This window comes from Mirounga angustirostris, unplaced genomic scaffold (assembly GCF_029215605.1).
Source record: "Mirounga angustirostris isolate CCGP_5_RB_7025 unplaced genomic scaffold, mMirAng1.0.hap1 SCAF_3, whole genome shotgun sequence".
Taxonomy (NCBI): Eukaryota; Metazoa; Chordata; class Mammalia; order Carnivora; family Phocidae; genus Mirounga; species Mirounga angustirostris.
The window spans coordinates 189,845,128-189,865,616 of NW_026991711.1; the positions used below are offsets into that span (position 1 = coordinate 189,845,128).

Consider the following 20,489-nt stretch of genomic DNA (forward strand, 5'->3'; position numbering starts at 1 on the left):
GAATTCCTCCTGCACTCTGCTCAGCAGGAAGTTCTCCTTCTTCGTAATGTTCAATGTGACTGCCCTTCTCGCCTTACTTACCACAGCCCTGCACTGCCTTCCTCCCACCGTGTGTTGGAAGCAGGATTCTCAGCATTAGGTACCACCCTCCGCGTCCTGGCCGACGCTCGCGGAGCCGTACCTCACCCGCGTGGGGTTCCCCGAGAAGGGATGGGAGGATGGGGGGTGCAAGGAACACAGGAGCGCGACCAAAACGTAAGGATGAAGCTGCTGTATCTAGATCTGCTTGTTCCAGGGACCAAGACCCCGGGGGCGCCCAGCGGCCGGTACCCCATTCCCCGGCTGGCGCCCGGAGGAGGAAGATGAGCAAGCACCAAGGCGGGGTCCCAACTGGGGCTCCGGGAGACGCGGCGCCACCCCCTGCCTGCGCGCTCGCTCCCGGGCGGCCTCCCCGCGGCCCCGGCTCGGCCTCGCCCCTGCGCGCACGCCCAGCCCCGGCAAACCACACCCCGCCCGGGCCTCCGGAGGGCCCCCGCTCGGCTCCGCCCCCTTCGCACTCGCCCCCCCACCCCCAGCCTCCGGGCACCAACGGCTCGGCCCCGCCCCCTAATTATCCACATTCCCCCCTCGGCCTGTCGGCGGCCTCAGCTAAGCCCCGCCCCTACTTAGTCCTGCCCCCTACTTATTCCCACCCCGCCCCGGTCTCGCAGCCTCCTTGGCTAAGCCCCGCCCCCTCCGGCCTCGGCGTTTTGCCCCCACACCCCCCAGACCCCCCCAACTCGTCCACACCCCGCCCGGCCTTCTGGGCCTCCCCAGATCGGCCACGCCCCCTCCATGTTTGCCCCGCCCCGCCCGATCTGACTCGGGAGGTGGGCGCTTGGTTCCCCCTCCGCGTCCCCCTTTCCCTCCCGCCCCGTCTCCCAAGTGGCCTCGGCTCAGGCTCCGCCCGGCCCCCACGCTCCACCCCCGCGGAGACCACCCCTGCCCTCCCTCCCTGGTCCCCGCCCCGCGCGCCCCGCCCCCGCCCCCGCGGCCCCGCCCCGGCGCGGGGACCACCCTCGGCCCGGGGAGGCGCGGGCCGAGCGCTCGGGGCACTCTCGGCGGTCCTGGCCGCTCGCCGCCGCCGCGCGGACATTCGCGCGGAGATTCCGGCGGAGCCGCGCGCGCCCCCGGTGGGGCCGAGCTCCCAGACCGCGAGGAGAGCCGCAGGAGCCCGCGGGGACGCAATGCGAGCCAGGTAGGCGGGCGGCAGTCCGGCGGTCCCCTGCGGGCCGCTCCCGCCCCTGCCCGGCCCCCTCCCACGGCGCCTGCCGGGGCTCGGCGGGCTCGCACCCTCGTGGGCGCCGATCGTTCCCCCGCCGCCTGAGTTCGGGGCTCCGGGTGCCCGGGCACAGCTGGCGCCGGGCTTGGGAAGCCTCGCGCCCCTCGCCGCCGCTCGGGCGCCTGGGTCACCTAGGTGCAGGCGGGCGGGCCGGGGTTCCCGGCGCCGAGCCTCTGTCGGAGCCCCCGCGTGCGCCCGCGGAGCCCTCTCCCCGGCCCTGGAGCCTCCCGGGCCGGCCCTGCGGGGTGGCCCGGCGCGGCGACCGCACGCGTCCCCGGGGCGCCCCCTCGCGCGGTTCTGGGGAGGGGAGGGGGCGAGCGGTCCCGGGTTAAACTTGTCGGTGACAATGCATATTTCAACTTAGGAGATGCCTGGTTTTAGGATGGTAATGCAAATCCCGGGTTCTGGCTGGGCCGTCCGGCGAGCGAGCTGCCGCGAGCTGACAGCGCGGGCTGCCGGCGGGTGGGGACGGCTGGAAGAGAGGCACGTTGTTCTCTAAGTGATGTTTCCCGGGAAGCCCGCTCCGCGCTGCGGATTGGTGGTGCCCGGGAGTGCGGGCGGCTCCTGGCCCGGGGCCGCTCCTGCAGCCGGGGGACCAGGCCGGCGCTGGCCGTTGCCCGGGGTGCTGGGCGGTGCGAGAGCGGCGGGCCCTCTACGCGCGAAGAGGCTTGCGGCGCCTCACCATCAGTGAGATTTCGAAAGGGGACGCCGGGCTGGATTTTATTCGTGCTTTTTCTTGGCAAGTCAGTGCTGCAGATTTGTACTGTGTCCTTTATCAGTAATAAGTTCGTATAACTTTTGTTTGGTCACAAAAGCAGTAATATGCTTTGGGTAGAAAACGTGGAAAAAATGAAGGCAAATATAAACAGTAAGACAGAAGCCATCCGTGATCCCACTGTTCCTATCGGCCTTTAATGTTTGCATTCTTGGGGTCACAGGCTTACCGATTTAATGAGTAAGTTACAGCCGGAGCTTCTCTTGCCTTAATCAAAGTAATCCTTCATGCAACTCTCCCCTCCCCACCCTTCCAAGCATGGTGGTCTCTGAACACCTAAGTTCAGCTTTATTGGCCTGGCTGCCTTCTCAGCTGGCTACCAGTTCCCTTTCTGTGGGCCTGAGGTGGAGAGAGAAGGAAGCAGTCAGCCTCGAACGCTGGCTAAGACTGCATTGGCCTGGTGCCTCTCCACCTTCCACTGTGGTTTTGGTTACTTGCCTTGTAAAAATGAAGGTAATGATTCTCAATCTGCTTCTCAGGCCACCATAAAAATTAATGGGTGGTTTGTGAAGCGTTTTGACATCCTTGGATGGACAGCGACTGTACTTTAAGGGGCTAGGGAGCATTTTGCTCTTCCACGTTGTTGCCGTCATCCAGTTAAGCAGTCTACCTCCCACCTGGCCGTCCTGACCAGGAAACAGACTCCAGGAATGTCCAGTGGATCCTGGAGAACGTTCCTGGTTCCCGGCTCTGTGCATTCTGCTCAACAAAGGGAGGTGGGCGTGGGTGGGGGCTTGGAAGGAGACCACACTCCCCGATGGTCCTCTCCCTTCTGCTTTCTGCGTATGGGTGGACGTGGAGAGGGTAAGGGACAGGTCCCCCGTTGCCCAGGCCCGATGCTTGTCCATCTGTGGAATGCCAAGGCCATGCTGATCCGAGAGGGAACAGTTAGTTCTGGGAGGACTCGGAAAGTGAACAAACCTGGCTTCCTAGGGATTTGTCTTACGGCTCACTTGTTTACTAAATGAACAATGAGCAGCTCAGATCTGCGGTGCCCCAGAAGCTTCTGTGAGCTTTAATTTTTTCCTGTTGTTCCAGGACTCAGGCACCACACTCTGTGGCCCTTTCAAACAATGAATAGGGACTCACACCATTTGTTAATGTCAGGTATGCAAAGCCCGAGTGGGGAGAGGAGCACACAGGTTGCCTTTTGTTCTCCTGGCATAGAAACAATGCTGGAAGAGCCTCTCCATAGCAGGTCTGCGGGGCTTCAGTCTGTCATTTGATAGTTTTCATTATTTTATTGTTGGATCCCACCGGCACTTTGATCTGCCCGAGGTCTAGTGGCTGATCCCAGCCCAGACACAGGGGGATTTCCAGAAGCACCCAGAAAGGGGGCTGGACAAGTTGCTGCTAAGTGTCCTTAACTGGGCTCTCTGCCAGTTAGTATTATGCTCTTAATTTTCTTGGTGGAGGGAGGAAGAGGGAGTCTTCCTGGATTTTCTCCCTTGCTGTTGTTTGCTAACTTGATTGCTGGTTACCCAGCAGGCTGGACGTGCTTTCCTGTGGCTGCTGGAATGGACTTTTTCTTATTCTAATGGTTTCTCTTCTGTTTGTGAGGTGACGCTAATATGAATGGGGTTTACGCCCCTGGGTCCTGGGAGGCCACTCCCTCCCCCATTTAAATCTTCCGATCCCAGCCAGTTACTTGTGGGAGGAGGCCTCCTGGCTTCCCTCAGCTTCTTAGGGGAGTCCTTGGCCTGAACAAGGTGAAGAACCACGGAGTTCGACCCTTGCTGACCTCCTGCCTGGCTCCCTGTTTCGGATATCAGCCTTGTTTTGACTGAGTAGCAGCTGCTGTTTTAGCAAATGGGGCTTTGGTCCAGCCATGTGGGTTTTCCTTAGCTTTGTTATTTTTCAAGTCCAACACCTGAATTTGGACCGTGGTGTGATTTCTCTTCTGAGAATTCGAGGCAGGCCCCTGTGATATTTCCGAAGGCCCTGGAGCTGGGCGCTAGGACTTCTTTGTCTTGAGGTCGCTGTCTGATTAGCCGGAACCGGGAAGGGTCACCAAACCCAAACAGCTACGGAGACTTCACCCAGAGTGCTCTGCCCAGCTTTGCTCCTGGCCTGGAGGGGAGCCCGGGGCCACCCAGTGCAGCGCCAGGCCGCCTGCCTTCCCAGCTATTGGCACAGCAGAAGCCCCACATTCCGCCATCACCCTCTGGAGGAGTGACAGGAACATAATTCACCGAGTCCCCAAACACCCAGGGAACAATCCTGCTACTTATGCAGGATGTCTCAGGAAGCCTGAGCCTGCTTTTCAGTGGGCCCCGGGGGCATCCTCTTGTTACGGAACAGCACCTGATGCCACCTGGCCAAGCATCCTAAGGGAAAGGTTGTCAGTATTCAGCCTTCCGAAGGCCAGAGCACACAGAAGGTATTTTAGAAATCAAGGGGCGGGTGATGTGTTCCAAGGAGGGAAGGGTGAATCCCACAGAGGGCATCAGCCCCCACCCCCCCATCCGCCAGGTGGCCTGGTGCCTGCCCAGACCGAACTGGCAGTAAGCCAATAGGATGTCAGGAAGGAGAGCGGTGTACTGAGCTCACCTAACTTAAGTTGAGATTTGGGGTGCTTTAGGGGTAGAAAGAGGTATCATCTGCTGATACCGAGGGCTTACGAAGCACCGGGCCTGGCATGCACACTTTAAGATCCTCACCCAAACCGTGTGGGGTTCCATTATACAGGAAAGCTATGAGGATTTAAGTAGTCCCCCAGCACAGTGGTCCCAAAGTGCTAGAGCCGGGAATTGAACCTGAAAGTGCCTGAGCCCAGCGCTCTTAATCCCATCTCCCAGGGTGCTGAGAGCAAAGACGCTCCTGCATTCGGGTGGCATGATGACAGGCGCGTGAAGCCTCCCCTACACAGTTATAGAACTTGTACTCTGAAGGCGACGGAATCTTTAAAACCTGTAAAATGTTTGCAGCCTAAGGGGAAGGCAGCCGGGTTGTACCTTTATTCCTGGGGGTCTGATCTGTCCTCGCCCTGTCTGCAGGGTCCAGGTTGGTTTCTTTGGAAGACTGAGGCGTTGCAGTTGGGGTAACTCACACAGGAGCCCCCGTGAAGTCTGTCCTTTTACCATGAAGTGAGGGTATTCCGGGCAGACCGAGGTCACAAGAATAAGATAAAGATTATGGGAAGTCTCTCAAGTAAGTGTAAGATAAGGATTCCACCTTCCACTTCACAATGAAATAAATGACACACTGAGGAGATTATTCTTATCTGCTCATTAAAAGCTCATCTCTGGAGAAACTCTCTGCTGGTTCCTGTTAGCCCAGCGCTTTTGAACAAATTGAAAAGAATACTTCCTGTGGAAGGATTTTTGTGGTTCCAGACTCCTGTGATTCATCTTCTCCTCTCTCCCTCTTCCCCCTTCCCCCAGGCTATGGGACTGAGGGAAACCCTGCCCCATTTTTAGGAACATGGAAGCCTGTTCTAGTCCCCAGGCCTGAAGGGAATATAGGTGTCCTTTCCTGGATTCCCAGTGTAGGAGGCCCGTGTGCTGATAAACCTGCTCGGAGGAAAGGAACAAAGAACTCTCACTGTTGCACCTGCTGGTTTCGGTGGTGTGGTCTAAACATCCGCACTGTGGCCACTGGGAAGCTCCCAGGGCTGGCATTGTTGAACCACCCGTGTGAGCCAGCGAGAGCCGGCTGCAGCTCGCCCTTCACCACACTGGGCCCACCTGCTGGCCCCCCTTACAGAGCCGGCCACATGGTTAACTGGCTTCTTCGGGGACCATGTCTGCCCAGCAGGTGGGCGGGGAGAGGGTTCGGACGTCACTGGGTGCCGTGCTTTGGCCAACTTCAAAACATACCGTATGTTGAAATCACCTGGGAGGTTTTTAAAAATCCACCTTTGCCAGCCTGATCCCCAGGGGAATGCAAATCTCTGAGGGCGGGGCCCAGACCCCGGCAGTTTCTAAAACCTCCCCATCAGAATCCCCATTTTCATATGTATCCAGGTTCCTCCACGCTGAGGTAGGGAGTCTGTGGGAAGGAGACTGGAGGAGTGGTATGGGACTAGGGACGGCAGACCCTGTATTTGAGGTGGACTTGCAACTTTCCCTTGAGGAGCCAAGGAAGGTTTTCAGGGCCAGGTTCTTGGAAAGGCAGGCAGAGGCCCAGATCTTTCCAGCTGCCAATTGGAGACCTTACTCCATTCATTGACTCTTTCCTTCCATGGGTGGTGATCGACATACTTGTTCTGCCTTGGTTACTCTTGCTGGTCTAGAACAGAGAAGGGGTCAGGATGAAGCCAGGAGCTCTGTCCTTGGAGAGACCGCTCCTTGGGTGGGTTTGATGAGCTGATCTCTGGTGTTAAAGCAGAGAGCCAGAGTCTAGAGGAGCTTCCCGGGACCACCCAAGTGAAGACAAGAGAAACTCACTGGTTAAGGGCTTTGTCAGTCTGAACTGGTTGCACACATAACTCTGATTATTTTTTCTCTATCACAATTAGCAGTAAAATTATTTTACAATGTGAGAGCTCCTTGGGAGGCAGCAAGCACATGGGAAGGGGGGAGGGTCCTTAAACGTCTGAGCCAGCCTTGTTAGCAGGTCTGACACTAGCAAGAGGGAAGCCAGGCCCCTGGGGTGTAGAATTTAAGGAGGCGTCCCTGGGGTTGTTCACCTGCAGGGTCTGCCTGCTGATCCGAGGAGGACCGAGAACCCTTTGAGAGGGCTGACTTGGGCCTCATTTCCTTAGGGTTGAGCCCATGAGCGTGGAAGAGCTCCCTGGAGACTGGAGCATGAGCCGGGGGGCCTGGGAGCACGCTTCTGGCTCACCTCATGAAGATGGGGCGGGAAGGCCAAAGAGGGAGTGGAGAAGCAGCTGGAGGAGAGAACAGGCGGGGTGTGTGTCCCTGAAGCCAGGCAGAAGGTGGGGGTGTAGAGGAAGGCGGTTGGGAGCCCAGTGCAAACAGGACAGTTGTGGGGTTGATCGAAGAAGCAACAACGGGAAGACAGAAGGCCACTGGGTTTGGCTTGTCAGAACCGTGTGAGTGTGGTAGTTGAAAGATTCTAGAAAAAATAGAGAATATGGGAAAATATTAGTGGTAAAAAGAAACGGGACTGTCATTTGATGGTGTTGAGACAGGAGGGACCTAGGGCTGGGTCAGACGGAGGGCCTGGGTTGCGGGGGCCAGCCCACAGTGGTGCAGGGCGGTGAGTGCCCCCACGCCCTGTGAGAGAAGGAGATGGATGTGGGTGGTTGTCTTCAGAAGAACAGGTTAAGAGACTTCCCCAAATGCCTTTTCAGGCTGTTGTGGCTGGGGGAACTCCTTGGTCCCTAAGACCCAGTTTAGACTCCTTCTCAAGAAATCTCTCCTGAGTCCCCGAGGTCGGGAGCTGACCCGCAGCTTCTTGCATGTCCGCTGTCTTGCTAGGCTGGGCGCTGCTGGGCACCGGTCACATTTCACTGATGGCTGCATCCTCAGTGCCAGACAGCACGTCCCATGGATGAGGAGATTGACAGGTGGAGACAGGGGCTGACCCAGGTGATCACTTTGGGTGGTGACTTACCGTATAACCATTCGGAGGCAGCATTAATAGTCTCTTCTTAGACGTCTTAGCAGTTCCAAATGCACAATATGTGACAGAAGTAATTTCTGCCTTTTAAGAATTCTGGCCTGTGAATAGTAATCAGCTTACTCATAAATTCTGTCAAGTGGCACCCCGGTTGCTCTGACATTTAACGTTTCATTCAGAGAGGCTCGCCCCACCTCTGTTTACCCATTTTACGCCGCTGCCCACTTTGAAAGGATTTGAATTTTTAATAAGTTTTGGATACAAAGAAGTAAGTGGAATATCTGAAAAAATGCATGTGCGTTCAAATATTTTTTATTACCCTGAGAATCGTCGCTTTGAGAAGTGGTGTCCGATATTTGTATGTGTCCTTCGTGGGAATGGAAAATAAAAGCACTGGGTTGAAAGTTCACTGGAAATAATTATTGGAGCTGATATAATACTTATAAATACTTCATGTAAAGTGCTGGGCCCGAGACCTAAGACCAGAGTCACTCAGTGGACGGTGGTGAGGGTGGTGGTGGTAGGTAAACCGGGTCGTCGGCTCTGGTCCGATCTCACTGTTCCTCCCCGTGGCCCCCATCCCAATTCCCCTCGCAGAAGTTGGGATATTTTTTTTCCCTTTGTGGTTTCAGAAATCAGGGTTCAAGATGTTCACAAGAGGAGAGCCCTATCCCTTGGGGTCCTGGTTTTGTGCTGGTAGGCAGCTGTTGGATATCTTACCCTTATAGTGCCAGACGAGGAAACCCAAATTTCCCATTTCGCTCACCTTTCCAGCCCTTGTCAGAGGCTGCCGACTCTGGGGGATGTCATGGGAGACGGGACACTGGCCGCACATCAAAAATGAGTTCTTTAGAGTTTACGTAGTGCACATAGTTGGCTTGTATTTTGTTAGAACCACCTGTGATTTCGGGGCTGTTCATTTGGGGAAGAGCGTGTGTTCGTCTCAGAGACAGATGCTAGAACCTTCTCTGCTCTGTAATCCGTAATCCGGGCGGTGGCAGACGCTGGCCCAGCCAGTCCCGGGAAAGGAGGGAAATGGCCCCCAGGAATTCCTTTTCTCCAGGCGGGAGCTTCGTCGGTTCCTTCACTTGGTATTTTATTTATAAATATTTTAAGAGCTTGAGAAATTCAGTTTCAGGTAATTTGACACTTAGATGCTCAGAATCTCTCAGATTCATAGTTACTATTTGAGGACATACACGCGCACACACCCTTGAAATACTCCTACCCACCTCTTCACATAGGGATTTTTCTGTGGTTTCACCCATTTATTGGGCTTTTCCTCTGTGTCAGGCACTGTGCCGGAGTCTTCTGTAAATGGCTCTTTCTTTTCAATCAATCCATGATGAAACAGTCCGATTTGCACAACCGAAAGTCGTATGTGCTTGAAGGAGAATCCTTATTAAGAATTAAGTGGCTAGGGGCACCTGGGTGGCTCAGTGGGTGAAGCATCTGCCTTCGGCTTGGGTCATGATTTCGGGGTCCTGGGATCGAGCCCCAAGTTGCGTTGGGCTCCGCTCAGCAGGGAGTCAGCTTCTCCCTGCCTCTCTGCCTACTTGTGCTCTCTCTCTCAATCCCACACACCGGTCTGTGTTCGAATCTTGGGTTTCTGTATACTTCCGGTTTTGACATTGGACAACTTTTTGGACTCCTTCAAGACCTCGTTTTCTCATCTGTAACATGGTGGCGATAGTACTTACTTCTGGGGCCTGGGAGATGTCAACGTGGAGATGTGGATTTTGCTGCATCATCCCCCTGTGTTGAGCCTTGGGCCCCGTACCAATCCTGGGGAGTTTTTTGTGAGTCCTGTGTGCACGGCGGATTTTTTCTTAAAAATTGAGTAAATAGAGATTTTTTTTGGTGATGTTTCACCATCTGCATTAAACAGGAGTGCAGGGCTTTGATATTTTTAGGTGTTCAGTCTGACCTTTGAAATGTGTGCGGGCGCAGACTAGTTGCATGATGTATTGGTAAATGTCTCAATAAGGATTAGCTCCCCCAATCCTTGCCCCATTCCTCAGATTTCTGGGAGCTGGAGGAAATGCAAGGGATACAGTCAACAGGTTGTGCCCCAGGCTCACACGTCGGATCGAGTGTGTGGGGACCAACAGCCAATCGGTCGAGGCCACTGAGCCTGGGTCTTCCAAGGCCTGACTGTGAGCAGAGGATGAGAAGTGTGTTGGGATCAATACAAGTACTTTCTAGATAAACGAATTGTTTAGGGGATATTTTCTTGTGATTTTTCCTTCTTTTTTCTTAAAAAAAAAAAAAAGGAAAGGAAAACCTTTCCACTTGAGTTTTTTCTAATTACCCAAGTAATTATATGTTCATCTTGGAGATATTAGAAAATGCAAAAGGAGAAAAAAGTTAACATCGCTGGAACTTTGCCACCCACGAGAACCAGTCTGGTCTGAACTGGGTGTTTTTCTCTGACTTTCCAGTCTTGTCACATGTAAGTCTAGAAACTTCCAAACAAAGCGGGATCATAAGAGTGGGGACTTGTTCTGTGCATAGCAATTCTTTTTATACGGATCTTCCGAATGAATGCTACGCTTTTTAAAAACTGCTTTTTATCTGGGCACCTGGATGGCTCAGTCGTTAAGCATCTGCCTTCGGCTCAGGTTGTGATCCCAGGGTCCTGGGATCAAGCCCCACATCGGGCTCCCTGCTCGGCGGGAAGCCTGCTTCTCCCTCTCCCACTCCCCCTGCTTGTGTTCCTGCTCTGGCTGTCTCTCTCTCTGTCAAATAAATAAATAAAAATCTTAAAAAAAAAAAAAACAAAACTGCTTTTTATCTAAAATTGTTGTTGACATATTTTCACATCAATAAACACAGATTCAGATCCTCAGATGGTACCGGGATGCACCCTATTTAAAAATCCTTATTCATAGACAGTTTCCAGTCACTTTGAAATTATAAAGAGCTCTGCAGTGAATATCTTGATGCATACATCTTTCAATACATGGAAGTTTTTCCTTCGAATGAATTTTTGTTTTTTGCCACTATTGTGCTTAAAATCTACAAAGAACTTCTAATTATATTAATAGTTGGATGAATGTGTAATCGCTACTTAGAAAAGCATCTCCAAAGGCAGTGACCTTGGGAAGAGTTTCTAGGACTATTGTATACAACTGGGTGAACTTTAAGACCAGGCTTGGGGCGCCTGGGTGGCTCAGTCGTTAGGCGTCTGCCTTCAGCTCAGGTCATGATCCTGGGGTCCTGGGATCGAGCCCCGCATCGGGCTCCCTGCTCCGCGGAAGCCTGCTTCTCCCTCTCCCACTCCCCCTGCTTCTCCCTCTCCCACTCCCCCTGCTTGTGTTCCCTCTCTCGCTATGTCTCTCTCTGTCAGGTAAATAAATAAAATCTTTAAAAAAAAAAAAAAGACCAGGCTTAGAAATTCCTGTACCACATTTGTGGGGATTCTTTCCTGACTGTCCAACTGCTCACGCTCTGCACTGTGAGCTTTTGGGGTGGGGTTGGGAAAGCACAGCTCAATTTTAGGATGTACAGTTACACCCAGTGTCTTTTCTTTTTTTAAAGATTTCATTTATTTGACCGAGAGAGGGAGGGAGGGAGGGAGGGAGAAATAGCACAAGCAGGAGGAGTGGCAGAGGGGAAGGAGAAGCAGGCTCCCTCCCCGCTGAGCAGGGAGCCTGACACGGGGCTCCATCCCAGGACCCTGAGATCATGATCTGAGCCGAAGGCAGATGCTCAACCGACTGAGCCACCCAGGCACCCTACTTACATACCAGTTTTTTGTTTTTTGTTTTTTAAAGATTTTATTTATTTATTTTGACAGAGAGAGAGACAGCGAGAGAGGGAACACAAACAGGGGGGAATGGAAGAGGGTGAAGCAGGCTTCCCGCCGAGCAGAGAGCCCGATGCGGGGCTCGATCCCAGGACCCCGGGACCATGACCTGGGCCGAAGGCAGACGCTTAACGACTGAGCCACCCAGTCGCCCCTTACACACCAGTTTCAGAAACATCAACATATGGGGAAGGTGTGTGTCTGAGAACACAGGAGGTGTTTCTGTCCGGAGGTCCTCAGGGCCCCCTCCCTCCCAGAGGTGAATGGCTGATGATTTCCCTGCGGTCAGCTGCATGAACGGTCACTGTGCGCCGCCGGGGTCACGTCCTTCTGGGTGTCAGGAGTGCTGTGTGAGGCGGCGTCTTGGATCCGCTCCGGCGAGGTGGACTGCAGTTGGATCTGGTGCAGGGCCTCACCCCAGACTTGGTTTACAACTTCCAGGTTCATTAAGAGGAGAACGTGCTTAATCCCTTCCCCGGACAGGGAGGCCATCCTTTTGATTTCTAACTGCGGTCTGGTGTCACAGGACTTCTTCATTCTGGCAAGAGAGGAAAACTAAATTATGGGTTGAATATATTTTGGCCCGCCTCCTGAGCGTGGCTTTGCAGAGGGGCCTGGCTGCCGCCTCTGGTCTTGGCACCACTGTGTCCATGAGTCACTGCTCACCTATTTTGACATGAGGCAGCACTTTGGGGGCTGCTGGGAAGGCCGGAGGACTGCTCATTCACACTGGTGGTTGGTTTCGGGGGGCGGAGAGCCCCTAGATTGGGTCTGAGAGCTGAGCCTTTTGTAACTGTCTGGGACGCTGTCCCTGGCCCTCTTCCTCTCCTGATGAGCTGTGGGACTCACAAGCCTTCATTCCCTCACTCGCACTGAGCCCGCTGTGTTCCAGGCGGGTGATGGAGTAACCACTGGGGAAGGTCTCTGCCGGGCAAGTGGCCACCAGTACCCAGGAGGAGAGGTCAGGGTTCACGGGGTGTACTGGGGGGTCAGGACACGCTTCGTGCAAGAGCCCCACTAAGTGAGAGGTGAAAGAATTGGGCAGGCACCTGCAGGGGTTTTGGGGGGGCCCTGGGTGGTTGAGTCAGTGCCAGGAACCAAACCAGGTGACAGCTTTCTGGAAGCACTTGTCAGGGGATGCGAGGGGCAAGTGGCTGGAGGGAACAGCCCTTCTGGGCTTCATTCAGCTTTGAACTTTCAGGCACTGGAAAAACTTCATTAAACGTGTAGTCATGACTTGAAAGGGACCTGGGAGGTGCCCTGACACCCCGCCCCTCATCCTGGACACCTCCTCACACCCTTCATCTCCCCTACCCCTGCCCCCCTGGGGGGCTCCCGTGACCCCACCCTGTGACCCACACGGCTGCCTCTCCCTCCCGACTTACTCGGAGAGTCTCATAAGATCATCTGATTGAATGACCCCTCTGCACAGTGCTGAGGGTTACCTTTGTTAGCAAAATGACACTGGAAACTAAGCCAGCCGTCAGATGATTAAGAGAGCCACAGCATTTTTATATTCCAGAAAGGAAAAGGTATTGAGAAAGAAGGGGAGGTTTTCCAGTGAAAGCAGCATGGGAGGGACCCCGAGAGATAGATCGGAGCACCTCTCCGGGGTCGGCTGTTTCGAATTGTGCCCCTGGCCCATGGCCCTCAGAGTGGCACACAGGATGATCCCCGGCCTTCCTTGTCAGGTTCTGAAACCCACCAGGCTGGGCCGTCCTTCCCCTCCTGACAGCCTCCTTCTCGGGCCACAGGAGCCTGAGCTGCTGGGAGGTGGCGGCTTTGCTGGCCATCCAGCGGATTTCTGTGTTTAACCCACATTGACCCGGCTAATCCTGGTTCTACTTGGGGAGGACCTTCCGTGCCGCCTTCTGCCCCGGGAGGACAACCAACTGTCCTCAACGTGCTCGGAGTAAAACCATGCCTTTTTCAAGGTTAAAAGAACTTATCTAAGAGCTGGAACATGATGTCATAAACACCACTTTTTTGTCATTAGTGGAATTGTCGAGAAATTGGCTGCTTGCTAAATTGGGAGCCTGATGATTTTTCTGGGAAGAAGCCGGGTTATTTCAATGAGCAGGAGCCTGGAGAAAATGGCAGGGATCCCCGAGGGGAGTGTGGTGTTGGAGGCCGCGAGTAACAGGTGAACAAGGCATGCACGACAAAATGCCCATTTATGGCTTTGAGGAGGACTGTAAATTAGGCACTACGGGGAATACTTGAGCGAGTGTGACTTTGAATATGTCAGGTTGTTTGTGGTTGTCCTCTGCCTTCAGATTTTACTGCCGGGAATTACAAATAGGCAGCTCCGTGAAGCCCGCAGACAGGCCTGGAAGGGAGTGCACAGAAATCATGGTTGTTTGAATATGAAAATTGGCGGGCGGGGATTGGGGTGGTCACCACCTGTCTGCCCCCAGCCCCCTCCATTGTCTTCAATGAAACAAAGTCATGTTTACATTTAAAATATTTGGGGAGAGAAGAGGAGACCCGGAAGCGGTAGCTAATACTGTCTGCTCCGGGGCCTCTCGCCCAGTGGACCCTTGTGGAAACCCAGGGGGTAAGTGGCATCGTTCCCTTCTTACCCATGATGACACCGAAGCCAAGAGGCTCATGAATGTGTCCACGGACCAGCGAGTATACGCAGTACAAGGGAGTAAAGACTATTATGCGGCACTGATGCCTGGGTGTTAACTGACAGGGGAGGGATGTTTACCCAAACACTTGACCGTGAACCCGGGGCTTGCACGTGCAGCAGTGGGCCATGGATACGTAGACCGTCGGCGCGGAAGGACAGAGATCACCGCGAATGACTCCACCCCAGACGTGTCGCCGAAGGGCATTTGCTCGCAAGCACTGCAGCGGGGTTGACTCAGTTTGACGAGCGCCTCATTTCCCATCTCGCTTCCCAGGTTGCGGGGCTTCTGCGTCCTTGACCCCCGTGTCTGGCTTTGAACTGTAAGGATCCTCAGAAACTTCAGAAATAAAGTCGTTTTCGTAGACGGCAAATTAATGCGAACGTCGCCTGTCTGGCAGAGAAAGTATAAACAGCCTCTTTAATTAAGTGAACATTATACTTGATAATAGAAGTATTAAAAAACTATGGAATGCCACTTTGCTAACAAATCGTGTTTCTGTAGTTCCTCTCTTCTTTGAATTTTTCCTGGGCGTCTTGCATAACGCAGATATGTGATGCTTATAATAGTAGTAATAGCTAATAGTGGTAGTTAAGACGTCACTGACATTTTGCTGTGTGCCATCCCATGGCTTTGTCCTTACAACCGGTGGGTGTGGGGAGGGACTCTTGCCATCCTTGTGGAACAGGGGAAAACTAAGGCACCAGGAGGGTAGGAGACTTGTCTGAGCTGTGTGTGCAGAAGCCAGATTTGAGTCCAGGCTATCAACCACCAACTGCTCTGCCCCACACTGGGCGTCCGGTCTCCCCCAGGGCAGAGAAACCCCGGGATGAACAAGCTGCTAACCAGAACCCGACCCGGGAGCAGTGTGGGGGGCAGTGGTGTGAGCAGGCAGGCAAGGTGAGGTCTCAGCTGAGATGAGAAGGGGCAGGTGATGGCCACATGGGTGGTCTGGATGATTCCAGTCCACCAGCAGGAGCCAAGGCTTGAGGGATTGCGGGGTGGGGGTGGAGGAGACCCTAATGCCGGGAGGGTGGGGAGCTGGGCAGGAGAGAGTGTCCGTTCTCTCTCCCCACTGCGCCCTCACACTTGGCAAGCACACGTGAGCCTTCCCGCGTGACGTGGGGCTGTGTGACCACGTCCCCCTTGTTTCCATCCAAGCTGTCATCTGTCAAGATGCACACCGCATCAGGCACCGCACGGCGCTCTTGTTTGAGATCATCTGGAATCACGGATCCTCACGACCCTGAGTGGTAGATGCTCAGAGATAAGTCTTTATACCTAAGAAGTTTGCTCTCAGATACCTCCCATTTTGTGGTGCCTTTCTGAGTAGCCACTATATACTGAACTAAGAATTAGTACAAGATGAGAAGCCCCACTGGGCCTTCCCTCCCTCAGGCCCAGGGCCACCTGGTCCTTCATAACCGGGCCACGGCTGATGGAATGAATGGCAGGCTGTAGTTGCCCAGAAGGTCTGGAACCCAGATTAGCTTTGTGGTAAAGGTGATGACTGATGGAAGGCTCCAGAATGTTTGAACCCAGAGGGTATAAACGGAAGGGGCAGCACCAGTAGAACCCCGGTGGGGATGCATGGTTACAGTTGTGTTTCCATGGTGGGGCCCCCCGGAAATCGTCATGTGATGACTGCCTGGAGCCAGCAGGACCCTGAGCTTGCTCTTTCTGAGGAGTCCTCGGCTCCTATTCTAATATCCTCCTTAACCGGGAGTTATTTGTTCAAGTATTTCATGTTTTTCCCTCTTTCTTCCCCCTTATTTTCTGGTTAACTTCTGGTATGGCTGCACTGGGGCTCCCTAAAGGCTTCAAGACTGCTTCCAGTGTTTTCGGGTATTCCTTGGGTACTCGCACGGCAATCGCATTTTCTCCAGGATAGGAAGTTTGATGTAGGTCGATTAAATTCAGCTCATCGGTGATGTTGTGTTTTGTGGTGGGTGCCATATGTTCTGTCTGGGGGACTATCGGATTTCGGGAGCTGGGCTCACGTTCCCTCACGTGACCGCGGGGAACGTCCTTCTCTCCGGATTACCGCTAACCGTGTCTTCAGCATGATAATCAGATCTTTTTGTCACTTTACGGTTTTGTCAGCGTAAAAATGCTCTCTAGCGTGTGTTCGACATTTCCAGTCCCGTTTTCTGATACTCCGCTGTCCCCCTTTGTGGGTCGTCTTGCTTTAGCTGGATTTCATGCCGTGTGTAAGCGATTCTTTTCACTGGCTGAAAGCCCCCTTTCTGGACTGTTTTTCTTCGGTATAATGATGCTCCAATCGCTTTTGTTGCCACCTGATCTGAAGACTTTGCTTCTCGGCCCTCTTGGTGAGCTCCTTCTCCTTGGTTTGGGGTTAGAACGGAGAGCATGCCCCCTGGAGTCACCAGAGTGTCAAGAGTGTGTGCGGGGTTGGTTCTCAGGGACTCTGTTCCCTGGGCCACGTGAGACTCTTGGCCAGGCTCCCGTCCTCCATCCGTCCTCTTCCCACGGCCCAGTTTTCACGGAGAAGTTTGACGTGTGTGTGTTTGCGTCTGTCGTTACCCAGTTTTTGTTGTGTGGGGATATCTAATTAGGTGGGTTTTGCGGTCTTGTGTGCATATGGTTTTGTTTTTTTTTAAAGATTTTATTTATTTATTTGAGAGAGAGAAATGAGAGAGAACACATGAGAGGGGATAGGGTCAGAGGACGAAGCAGACTCCCTGCCGAGCAGGGAGCCCGATGCGGGACTCGATCCCAGGACCATGGGATCATGACCTGAGCCGAAGGCAGTCGCTTAACCAACTGAGCCACCCAGGCGCCCATTGTGTGCATATGGTTTTGATGGTGTATGTTTAATGCTTTCATCTGGGGATGACTGTGGGCTATGGTGAGGGTCTGGGTCCCAGCCCCCACCCCAGTGCTCAAAGCACCCCCTTCTCTGTATTGGGGATGCTGTGTGCTACGTATACTCCTGGGTTTCTGTGGGACTCCGCAGTCCCGTCCCGTCCCGCGTGTGCTGACGTCAGCTGTGAGCGGAGTGGCTCTGCGACCCCGCCCCCCCTTGTTCCTGCCGCCCATTCATTGACTGAGTCCTTCACGCACACCAGCGGCTTCAGCGTGCTGGACACGGTTCACCCGTGGCCTTTGCTCTTTCCCAGGTACTGAAAGCACGGTGTGGCCTGCAGACTTCTGAGGCCTTCCTGGCTTTGTAGAATAAGCCTAAACTTTTCGGCGTGACATGCCTACAGGGACGGGCAGGCTGGCCTTTGAGCACTTTTATCTCCAGCCTGCTCTTCCCTGCATCCTCCAGGCCGTCCCTAAGATTCCACCGTGGTTCCGGAAGTGATGCGTGTTTGTACCGCTGGTCCTTGTTTTTGCTGCCTCCTGCCCGGTGGGACTCTCCTCCCAAGGCCTTAAGGCTAAATATCCCCCCTTCCCTGTGGCATCTGTCCGTCTGTCTCTCTCTCTCTCTCTCTCTCTCACACACACACACACAGTGAGCCTCGGCGTCCTGATGTCTCAGTTCTGGCTGCTCTGGGCAGAACTCCACAGTCCTCCCGCCCCGTTCTGTCTGTCTGTCTGTCTGTCTCTCTCTCACACACACACACATACACACACACAGTGAGCCTCGGCGTCCTGGTGTCTCAGTTCCGGCTGCTCTGGGCAGAACCCTGTAGTCTCCAGCATCAGTACTGAGACGGGGCACAGGCAGCATCCTTACTTTTCTTGTGACCATAGGGGAGGTCTTGGTGAATCTCTAAACCTCAGCGGGTTTAGAATATCACCTGTGAAGGTTAAAACTATCGCACAGGTCCCTCCCCTAGAGAGTCAGTTGGCCTGGGGCTGGGGCCTCTGCATCTCTAAATTTAAGAGCATCTTAAGGTGACTCTGCCCAGCCAAGACAGAAAATCACCAGGTTAGAGTGACCACCCGCCCACCCCATTGGAATACGCATCTCGGGTATCATTCCCAAGATGATGTTTTTCTAAGCTTTTGGTGTACCTAAATCCGTTTTATAAGAATAACAAGTGCTTTTGTAGCAATTCCAAGTATTACAGACAATAGAGGGTGAAAAGTGAGTCTCTCTTCTCCCCCCGAGCAGGCTGTCTCCCAGGGTCTAGACCACTTTCCTTGGTTAAGTGACCTTGACTGACCTTGGCTGATTCCTTCCGTCCGCGGTGGATTCTGCTGACCTGTACTGCTCAGGTTTCTGTGTTTGTGTGTTCCCAGGTGGCGTGCAGGTAGACTTGTCTTTTTTGTTTATTAGCTTTGGGGGAGCAGGGTCACTTTTTGCCACATCAAACAACTGGGAGTGGAGGGTTTTTTTTTTTTAACTGCTTCAGACCTGTCTTGTGGGTACCAGGCCCGAACTGAAAAGAGTGTGTGTGTTTAGCTGCAGGGCGCTGCCAGATACACATTTGTTCATAAGCAACCTGAGCAAACGAAGTAGGCTACGGTATATATGACCTCCCTCTCTCTCTCTCTCTTTTTTTAATATTTTATTTATTTGAGAGCGAGCACAAGATGGGGGAGGGGCAGAGGGAGAAGGACAAGCAGACCTCCCCGCTGAGCTTAGAGCCCCACCTGGGGTTCAATGCCAGGACCCCGAGATCATGACCTGAGCCGAAGGCAGATGCTTCACTGAGCCACCCGGGTGCCCCTATGACCTCCCTCTCTTTTTAAAAATCTTACTGACTTATTTTTAATTGTAAACAACCACATAATATGAAATTTGCCATCTTGATGGTTTTTAAGTGCACAGTTCCGTAGTGTAAAGACATCTACATCCCCCAACTTTCTTCGTCTTGCAAAACTGAAACTTACCCATCAAACCACATCTCCCCATTCCTCCCTCTCCCCAGCCGCTGGTAACCACCTTTCTGCTTTCTGACTCTATTATAAACGTGACTGTTTTAAATCCCTCCTCTGGGTGGAATCGTGCAGTATTTGTCCTCTTGTGACTGCCTTCTTTCACTCAGCATAATGTCCTCAAGGTGCGCCCGTGGCAGAGTGGGTGACAGGATCTCCTTCTTTTCAAGACAGGATAATATTCCATTGTGAGGATAGACCCCATGTTCTTTATGTGTTCATCTGCACACAGACATTTGGGTTGCACTTCTTGGCTCTTGTGAATAACGCTGCTATGCACAGGAGTGTGCAAATATCTTTTGAGACCCTGCTTTCAATGCTTTTGGATGTATATACCGAGAGGTAGGATCGCTGGGTCATATTGGTGCTTCTGTTGTTAATTTTTCGAGGCACTGCCATGCTGTTTGCACAACGGTTGCACCTTTTTACATTCCCAGCTACAGGGCACGAGGGTCCCAGCTCCGCAGGGTCCCCAGCACCTGCTGTGTTCTGTCGGTTTGATGGTAGCCACCCTAATGCGGGTGAGGTGGTACCTCCTTGTGGTTTTGATTTGCATTCAGGGATTATTGACGGTGAGTGTCTTTTCATGCTTGTGGGCAAGTCTGCTCCTTCTCAATGGCACTTAGTTACTTAGATTTTCCATAAATTGTTTTCGACAAGCCTTTTTCTTTACTATATAGGTACAAACAGGGCTTGGGGTAAAAATGAAGACTCTAGTGAATTGTTCGAGATGTCCGGGGTTTTCTCCTATCACACAGTTGCTGGGGGAGCTTATTTCTGGAAGAGACCATTTAGAAGGAGACGTTTCTTCATGAAAAGAGGGAATAAGCCCTCTCCTGGCATTACTCTCAGAAAGCCACCTCCCCCCTTGCAGATTGTTTCAAGAACCCATATAATGGAAGTCCAGTGTGAGGAATAACATCTAAAACACCCACATCGCCCTGGGGACCTGGAACCTGAGGCTCGAGGCTGCCCAGGGCCCATGAAGGCTGGTCGTTCATTGTCCGGTCTGTTTGTGTGTGAGCGATCCGTGCTTCTCGTAGACTCATTAAAAGTCCCCTGACTGCCTATAGCTCCATCACTGTGAGATAAATATCACTTGGACATTATTTCAGAAATGGGGTCACTCGCGCTCAGTCCTGCAGACCTGCTTTTTCGCTCAGCAGTGGTGGGAAAGTGCTGGCTGGCCCCCCTGGCGTCCCCTGCACGTGTTCGGCGACATCGCCATCCCAGCGTGAGGTGGAACGCTGTCTTCCCAGGGCCATTGTTGGCGGTAGCTCTTCACGCACTGCATGGTGACCAAAAGCAGGAGTGCACCCTCTCCTGCGCACCCGGGCCAGCCTTGCTTGCGATTTCGGCAGGCGTCCCCAGCTCGATAGACACCCTCGCTGGGCAGAAGCCGTGCAGTGCGCCCTCTGTTCTGAAAGCAAGCCAGCGAGGCATTGTCAACCACCCTTCATGGGGCAGGCACCAGCCTAGCAGCCACTCCAGCTTTGGGGGAAGAAATACATGCTTCGGGCCCTCTGGAGGAGACAGTGAATGCTTTCTCTCACTTCCCTCCGCCCTGCTCCCCTT

The 20,489-nt window shown here is 53.5% G+C and overlaps 1 protein-coding gene across 3 annotated transcripts in view; it reads left to right on the top strand.

Annotated features, from left to right (window-relative positions):
- The first annotated feature begins 1,054 nt into the window (after positions 1 to 1,054).
- The window catches only part of SH3BP4 (SH3 domain binding protein 4), an 84,981-nt gene continuing 65,546 nt past the window's right edge, over positions 1,055 to 20,489 (top strand). For all 3 annotated transcript variants that reach the window (XM_064587287.1, XM_045867682.3, XM_045867681.3), the window contains exon 1: positions 1,055 to 1,237. The gene's annotated coding sequence lies outside the window, so the exon portion shown is untranslated. The remainder of the gene's footprint in view (positions 1,238 to 20,489) is intronic.